Source organism: Gossypium hirsutum, chromosome A12, assembly GCF_007990345.1.
Source record: "Gossypium hirsutum isolate 1008001.06 chromosome A12, Gossypium_hirsutum_v2.1, whole genome shotgun sequence".
Classification (NCBI taxonomy): Eukaryota; Viridiplantae; Streptophyta; class Magnoliopsida; order Malvales; family Malvaceae; genus Gossypium; species Gossypium hirsutum.
Window position 1 is genome coordinate 46,445,476 of NC_053435.1, and position 7,690 is coordinate 46,453,165.

Consider the following 7,690-nt stretch of genomic DNA (forward strand, 5'->3'; position numbering starts at 1 on the left):
TTCACTTAACCAGAACTCACATTTACTGAATTTGATATACAATTGTTTATCTCACAGTGTCTGCAACGCAAGTCTCAAATGTTCGGCATGTTTAGTTTCATCACGAGAGTAGATCAGAATGCCATCTATAAACACAACCACAAACCGGTCTAGATACGGTCTGAAGATTCGATTCATCAAATCCATGAAAACAGCAGGTGCATTAGTGAGACCGAATGGCATAACCAAAAACTCATAATGTCCATACCTCGTTCTGAAAGTAGTCTTTGGCACATCTGAATCTTTAACTCGAAACTGATAGTAGCCTGATCTCAAATTTATCTTCGAAAATACTGTAGCCCCTTTCAGTTGGTCAAACAGATCATCAATCCGTGGCAACAGATACTTATTCTTTATAGTCACCTTATTAAGCTGTCTGTAATAGATGCACATTCTCATAGTTCCATCTTTCTTTTTTACAAACAACAAAGGTACACCCCATGGAGAGAAACTCGGTCGGTCAAAACCTCTATCTGTCAATTCTTGCAACTGAGCTTTCAATTCTTTTAATTCTGTAGGTGCCATTCTGTATGGAGCTATGGATATCGGAGTCATCCCAAGCATTAACTCAATAGAAAAATCTACTTCCCGAATAGGTGGGAAACCTGGTAGTTCTTTTGGAAACACATCCAGATACTCACATACAACAGGTATTGATTCAATGTTTCTTTCAGCCGCTATGCTGTCGAGCATGTAGGCAAGATAAGCTTCACACCCTTTTCTCACATATTTCTGAGCTAGCATCGAAGAAATCACTGCTGGTAAACCATACAAATCACTAGATTCAATCCGAATAACTTCATCATTCTGGCTCCGTAGGTCAATGGTCTTTCTTTTGTAGTTCACAACAACATCATGTAAAGTCATCCAATCCATACCCAAAATTGTGTCGAACTCATCAAATGGCAGCAACATCAAATCAGCTGGAAAGCACAGATCTCGAACCATCAAGGAACAATTCTTACACACTTCATCAACCATAGCACACCAGCCTAAGGGGTTTGACACTCTAATCACAAATTCAGTAGACTCAACAGGTAGAGTCTTGTTGAATACTAATGTCTCACATACATAAGAATGAGTAGAACCAGGATCAATCAATGCAATTACATTAGTATCATAAAGAATAAATGTACCAGTAATGGCATCTGGGGATGAAGCCTCCTCTCGTGCACGTATAGCATAGGCTCTGGCAGGTGCACAAGCCTCATATCTGATTGTCGTATCTTTAGTCCCTCTTTGACTGCCACTCGTATTACCAGCATTTCTGGGTGGTCTACCTCGAGCTGCAGTGTTACCCAATCTCGAATTCTGCACTGGATTTTCCTCAGCTAACATTGGGTGGTCCCGAATATAATGATCTATCGATCCATATTTAGAATAGGCCCGATCATGTAACCTACAACTATCGGGATTTCGTTTACCACAGTGCTTACACTCAGGTTGATTTGATCTGGCATTACCCACACTCGCTACTGAGGCAGCTCTCGAGCTCACTGGTGGTCTATTCTGATCTTGTCTAGGGTAACCTGAAGTGGCTTTAGAATGGCTAGAATCATCTCAGAACTTCTTTTGTAGCGCCCCAAAAATTTAAAAATCCCCGAACTTTTTTTTTTTGGTTTCGATAAAAATTGTGCTTAACATTCCTATCAAGTGTTAATTATGTGATAGTAGGTCTTGGTTAAGGTTTGAGTTCAAACTTAGGGGTGAAGGAAATTATGGTTTAATTATTAAAAGAACCTTGTTGGCAAGTAGTTTGGCTTTTAAATTAGTGAAGGAAGAATTGGACACAATAAAGCCTTGTGGTGGAGTGGCAAGTGGCGTCACATGTATGACAAGGAGGTCTGGGTTTCGAATCCCTCCTTGCCCAAAAGAAGAATTTATTTTTGCTTAAGAGATGGACAGTGTTGATGTTGGATATGAACTTTGTAGGGAGTGATAAGAGGAGAAATTTGAGGAGGGGATTGAGAAGTTATCAGGGAGAAAAACTAGGAGATGAGGAGTGAAGAAGAGGTGGAGCCGAATTGGGAATTTGGGCATAGGAAATTCGGCCATAGAGGCCATATATAGGTGTCGAATGTGAGGTTGCCAGGCTAATGCCGAATTCTCCCTCACCTTGTTGCCAAAAAGCACCTTTTTTCTCCAAAGATCTAACAGCTGAAAATCCCTTGTTCTTCCTTCTTTTTCTTTGTGCCAGTTTTCCATTCTTCCCTACTCAAGTTCTCTTTTTTATTCACCTCTGGTGTTAAATGATTTCTACTTCTCTTTGTGCCGAATAACCTCTTTTACCATACAAGTTTCAAGAGCCGAATATTCTCTGTGCCACCACTACCCTTTCCACTCAGTCAATTCTAGTGTAAGTGTTTTGTTCTCTCAATCAGTTTTGCTAGTATAGATCACTCTGTCCCTCACTTCTTCTAATTAGTTTTGGTAGGATTCGTATTGAATCCCAGCCTTTTGGATCCCTGCCAATTTGCTCATTAGGTGTGGGATATTGGTAAGTGTTCCTCACTTCGGTAATGGTTGGTCGAATAGGCTTTAGTAGTAAAGGATGACATATGATGGATACAAGTCACCCAATATGTTTTTAACGATAAAGGTTATTGTAGATCTGGGAAGTACTCGTGATTAGTGATCAAGGAAAAGCTATTAAGACTTGGCGTTTCAGGTAAGGTTAAGGTGAGACTTCGGCTTTTGGTAAAGTATTCGATAAGTATATGTGAGTAATCAGTGAGTGATATCAATTATAGGTTCATGGTAAGGGGGGTCGTATTACGCTTTATTACCAGGTGTGTACATACACTGCACACACAGAGTAGATCAGCAAAAGCCGAAATGCCAAAAAGTCGAAAGTTTGGCTATGGTAGTCTTGCGAGTGCGCGAACACTTGTAAGGGGGAAACCGATAGGTTATTTGAGGCCCCATGTGTGATTCCATGAACCTGGGCCATGTTTTGGCCAACCAGGTCAGGATGGGCTAAGTGGGCCCGATGGGCTATTGGGCCCATAATAGGCAAAATTGGTAACTTGATGTTAGGTGATGGAAATTATATGAAAGCATGTATATGAATGTGATTTAGGCCTAATGGGACATATGGATGTGATTTGGGCTTAATGGTCCATACAAATGTGATTTGGGCCTAATGGGCCATATGAATGAGATTGGGCTTAGTGGGCCATATGCATGTATGTAGACTTGTTTGGGCTCTGTAAGGGGTTTTGGGCCTAGTATCTAATAACTGTTTAATTGACATAAAACTTAATTAATTAATTGTGACCGTGAACTAGTCATAAGGTTAAGGTGTGGTAATAGGTATATGCATGTCTAGGATTGGATCTAAGGAGAGCTTGGTACTTAAGCGATCTTAATGACTCACCTCCTCTTCTCTGAAATCATACCTGGTGTATAGTATTTGTTCACTTTAGCTAACAAGGACTTGTTAATGGGCCAAGGTAAGTAATAAACCTAATAAAAAATGCCCCTAAGGGCAAAAATTACCAAAATACCCCTATGTGTTGAATGTAAGATTTGTGGATGTTACATGTATATCTGCTGCGTACATACGGTATTCTGTTTAGGTTGCATATGGGTTGGGAATTATGGAACGGAAGAAGTATATGAAGATCACATGGTTACTTAACGACCGTGGATCCACCGACGGCTTTTAAGCCCAAAATGTGATTGCCAGCTTGCTGCAATGAAGGTAGTTCCGCAACTGGGCTACCATTGATGTGCATCAGATGGGTGGGTTGATATTTATATCCCCACATAATGTGTAATATCCTGAATTAGGGCTTAATCGGAATAGTGGTTTCGTGACCACAAATTCGAGATATAAATAATAATTTTATAATTATTTTGATGATTATGATATGATTGCATGATTGTGTGAAAATTTCGTGATGAAATTCTATGCCTAAAGTGCTTAAATTGAAAGTAGGGACTAAATCGAATAAGTTGCAAAACTTGCATTCTAGAAGTTTTTAGTATGAAATTGTTTTGGAATATTAATGAGGAGGTCTTAAATAGCAATTTTACCAATTTTAAGTTCATGGACAAAATTAGGACATGGAAGGAATTTTTGGAAAGTTTAGTAGTAAGGGTATTTTGGTCATTTAGTTATTAAAATGAATTAAAAACAAAATTAAAAGCCAATTTTTGTCCATCTTCTTCATTAGGCCGAAATTTCAAGGGTTCTCCATAGCTAGGGTTTGTTTCAAGCTTCCAAGCTCCATAGTAAGTGATTCCAAGCCCCGTTTTTAATGTTCTTTACGTTTTTGGAATCCGGTAGCTCGATTAAGCTTATGTTAGCAATAATTCAACCTAGGGTTTATATTTGGAAAAATACCCATAGGTGAAATTTGTGTATTTTGATGTTTTATGATAGAATATGAGGTTTTAAATTATGTTAGACAACTTGTGCTACTCGGTTTTGAGTGAAAACGAGTAAAAGGGTTTAATCGACAAAAATACCTAATAGTCACAAGTATATGTTAGAGAGAGAATTTGATGTTGCCATAGAAGGGAAAAGTGATCAGCATGTTATAAAACATAAGAATAAGGAATAAAGTTTAATTCCCGAGCCTAGGGGCAAAAGTGTAATTATGCAAAAGTTTAGGGGCAAAAGTGTAATTTTTCCAAAGTTCGTATTAAATGCTGTTTTGATGAATGTATGTATTAAATAAGATTAATTTGGTATTATAGATCAAGAAAAACGAGATTCAAGTCGTGATCGAGGAAAAGAAAAGATTGTGGACTAAATTGCAAAATCTTTATATTTTGGTACCAAGGTAAGTTCATGTGTAAATAATGTAGCATAATTGTTATTTTTAAGTTATTGATGTTAATTATATGATATGCTGATTTTTTTTATCGTGAAATATTATGCTTTGTGGTTAATGTTGAGTAATATGCAAATTATGTTTACTACTTGATAAGTATGAATTGCTACTGAGTATTGGTTCCGATATTCCATGGAAGACGGCAATGAGAGATCGAGGAAAAAAGTCCGTTTGAACCTTAGGAATAGATTAGGATACAAGTGACATGTCACTAGGATGGTTGAGCATCCGAACTCGTTGAGTTGAGTCCGAGTTCACTTATGGATGCGAATGTCCGAACTCGTTGAGTTGAGTCCGAGTTCGTGAAATGTAACTAGGCATCCGAACTCATTGAGTTAAGTCCGAGTTCACTTATGGATGCGAATGCCCAAGCTCGTTGAGTTGAGTCTGAGTTCACTTATGGGCGGGTTACATGGTAGCTTGATTACATATGAGGCACTTATGTGCAAATTATCCGTGTATCCGAGTTGTATTCTGATGTGTTCAACGGGTGAAATTTCTAGTGAAATGGAAGAACACTTAAGATGCAAGCGACATTTTGGTAAGTGTTGTGAAATGGACACTTTGGACAGGTATGTTCTTAACCCTCGGATTGAAAATAGATACAACAACGATAAGGTGGTAAGATGATGAATGATGTTTAGAAATGTGATATATGCTTTGGTGATACCATGCTAAAGTTGTTTGGTATATTTGTATTGTTATGTTACTTGTTATTTACATATGAACTTACTAAGCATTTATGCTTACTCCCTCCTCTTTATTTACTGTAGTTTTGAACAAGCCAGCTCAGGAATCGGGACGGGTCAAAGGTTCGATCACACTATCCAAAGGACTTTCATCTAGGTAAATGGCTTGTAAAACTTAAGTATGGCATGTATAGCAATATACTTATTTTGTGCAAATAATTTTATGATATGGCCATGTTTGGTTGAGAAAATGTTTGATATTGATAAGTCATGGTGATGGCTAATTCAGATCATGTTTGATATTATGGAAGTTTAATAGGTTATCTAGTTCATAAAAATTCATGGAAAGATGAAACTTGCCTTAAAATAGAATATTGCTGCAGCAATGACATGAATTTGAAAAATAATTAAAAATAGTATAAATGGAACTAAATGATGAGTATGTTATAAAATTGAAGCTTAATGAGTCTATTTTCATGTGGATTGAACAAAACAGGCATATAAATTATATTTTATGAGATATTTAAACTTTTGTGAAACAGGGCCAGAGTGATTTCTGGATCCCCTGTTCTGACTTTAAAAATTCATAATAAATTTTTCAAAAATAATTAGAAGTTTTTCTTTATATGTACAGGTTCTTTATTGAGTCTAGTTTTAAGATAAACAAACCTCATAGTCATTTAATTTCTGTATAGAGAAATATCTGATTCGTAATACACAGAGGTCAGAGCAGTCAAACCCTGAAACAGGGGAGACTTTAACTAATAAACTGTACTAATTGGCCCAACCAAAAATTCTAGAAAACAATCAGTAAATACATATATGAGTCTAGATTTATGGAAAATTTACGGATCTAGATTTCGAGTTTCTTAACTCGAGATATGATTTTTCTAGTAACTGTGACGCGGGTAGTTAGAAAGCTGTGAATGTAGAAATAAATGATTTGAAGTTCTTAATTTGATAAATATTGTTCGGTAACCCCTCAAGCTCAACTCCGGCGATGCTCTCGGGCGTGGGGGTGTTACATAATGTGAATCAAGGGACGGGGTTGATGTGTAACGGTTGGATTATTAGGGTGGGGTGCACTACATTGCATTGCATGTATGATTCTATGGATTGATGAATGCTTATTACTTGTTGAGGGTTGTACACACTAAGTTTTCGAAAACTCACTCCCTTTTTTTATTATTCTCAGGTGATGCTTAGTAGGAGGTTCGAAGTTTGGAGGGACTCTGAGGTGGCCAGCTAGCAAGACGATTTCGACTTGTTTTTTTTAAAGCTTATAGTTTCTAGTTTATTAAGTAATTTCAGACTGGAATGTAATAAGGCCTTCCCTTTTATTGTCATTTGGATTGTTATTTTTATGCATTGTAATTATGAGAAGGTGAACATGGGTTTCCTAAATCATAGATTGTTTTTCTACGTTTTCGCAACTAAATTTTAAAATGACAGGCTCTCATAAATCATATGTTTTAAGCAAGATTTCACGATTGAAAGAGATTTTTTATAAGTTAATCAAGGTCTCTCATTTTAAGGAAGGGTTTTTAATGAAAACAAGGTTTTCGCTAAAACACTTCAATGTGACATGCCAGATTCGGCCATAACGTCTGGGTCAGGTTTGGGGTGTTACATCTTTGATGCCGACTAGAATGACTTACCAGATGTTCTTTTGCGTGAATCTCTAGCTTCAAAGTCAGCTTTTCTTTTCTCTTTCTCGAGCTCTTCAACTTTGCAGGCTCGTTCAACAAGTATCACAAACTCTTTTATCTCAAGTATGCCAAGTAACAGTTGGATATCTTCACTCAGCCCATCTTCAAATCTTTTACACATTATGGCTTTAGTGGAAACACACTCTCGGGCATACCGACTGAGTCTCAAAAATTTCAGCTAATACTCCGTCACTGTCATCCAACCCTGTTTCAACTCCAAAAATTCTTTATGCTTCTGATCGATAAACCTCTAACAGATATATTTCTTATGGAACTCAGTCTGAAGGAATTCCTAAGTCACCTGCTCTCTCGGAACTATTGATACTAGGGTATTCCACCAGTGGTATGCTGTGTCTCGAAGCAAGGATATAGCACATTTTAAACATTCATCAGGAGTACAGGACAGCTTATC